Source organism: Colobus angolensis, unplaced genomic scaffold (genome assembly GCF_000951035.1).
Source record: "Colobus angolensis palliatus isolate OR3802 unplaced genomic scaffold, Cang.pa_1.0 Scaffold103, whole genome shotgun sequence".
NCBI classification, from domain to species: Eukaryota; Metazoa; Chordata; class Mammalia; order Primates; family Cercopithecidae; genus Colobus; species Colobus angolensis.
Window position 1 is genome coordinate 5,067,272 of NW_012111253.1, and position 1,253 is coordinate 5,068,524.

General features: G+C 42.9%; 1 long non-coding RNA gene across 1 annotated transcript in view; it reads left to right on the forward strand.

Moving 5' to 3' along the window:
* Window positions 1-554, forward strand: part of LOC105511967 — a 25,329-nt gene extending 24,775 nt beyond the window's left edge. Inside the window, exon 4 of the long non-coding RNA XR_001001797.1 lies at window positions 34-554. This is a non-coding gene — a long non-coding RNA (uncharacterized LOC105511967). The remainder of the gene's footprint in view (window positions 1-33) is intronic.
* The last annotated feature ends 699 nt before the right edge of the window (window positions 555-1,253 follow it).

A 1,253-nucleotide genomic window follows, 5' to 3' on the forward strand; every position in this document is an offset into this window, starting at 1 on the left:
TGCCTCAGCCTCCCCAAGTAGCTGGGATTACAGGCGCCTGCCACCACACCCAGCTAATTTTTGTATTTTTAGTAGAGACGGGGGTTTCACTGTGTTTGCCAGGCTGGTCTCGAACTCCTGACCTCAGGCGATCCCCCCTCCTTGGCCTACCAAAGTGTTTGGATTACAGGCATGAGCCACCGTGCCCGGCCTATAGAACATTTTAATCACCCCAGAGACGTGCCCCCTGTGCAGCCAGTTCCCTCCTCATCCCCCAGCCCCTGGCGAGCACTGATTTGCTTTGCCACCATCAATCAACTTTTGTCTTTTCTGGTATTTCATATGAATGGAATCATATAGGATAGACTTTTATGTGACTACACACTATTTAGCATAATATTTTGAGGTTCATCCATGTTGTTGTGTATGTCTGTAGTTAATTTCTTTTTCTCACCGAATTGTATACCACTGTATGATATGTCACAATTTGTCTATTCATTCTCCTGTTGCTGGACATTTTGATTGTTTATTGTTTGGGGCTACTATGAATAAAACTGCTATGGACGTTTATGTACAAGATTTTGTGAACATACGTTTTTATTTCTTTTGGGTAAATATCTAAGAGTGCCATTACTGGGTATATTAGTACATTTTCATACTGCTGTAAGGAACTTCCCAAGACTGGGTAATTTATAAAGGAAAGAGGTTTAATTGACTTACAGTTCAGCATGGCTGGGGAGGCCTCAGCAAACTTATAATCATGGCAGAAGGTGAAGGGGAAGCAAGGCACCTTCTTCCCGAGGTGGCAGGAAGGAGAAGTGCCAACTGAAGGGGGAAGATCCCCTTATAAAACCATCAGATCTCTTGAGAACTCACTCACTATCATGAGAACAGCATGGGGGAAACTGCCCCCATGATTCAATTACTCTGCCTGGTCTCTCCCTTGACATGTGGGGATTATGGGGATAATGGGGATTACAATTCATGATGAGATTTGGGTGGGGACACAAAGCTTAACCATATCACTGGGTTATGTAATAAGTGTATATTTAACTTCATAAGAAACTGACAAATTGTTTTACATACAAGTGAAGTATGAGAGTTCCAGTTACTCCATATTTTTATCAACACTTGACATAATCAGTCTTTTTACTTGTGGCATCCTTGGTGAGTGTAATGACACCTCATTTGCCCATAGGTTTTTAACTGCCTACCCAACTAGGATGCCAGCAGGGACTGTTTTCACTGTTACATCCCCAGCCCCTGGAATAGCA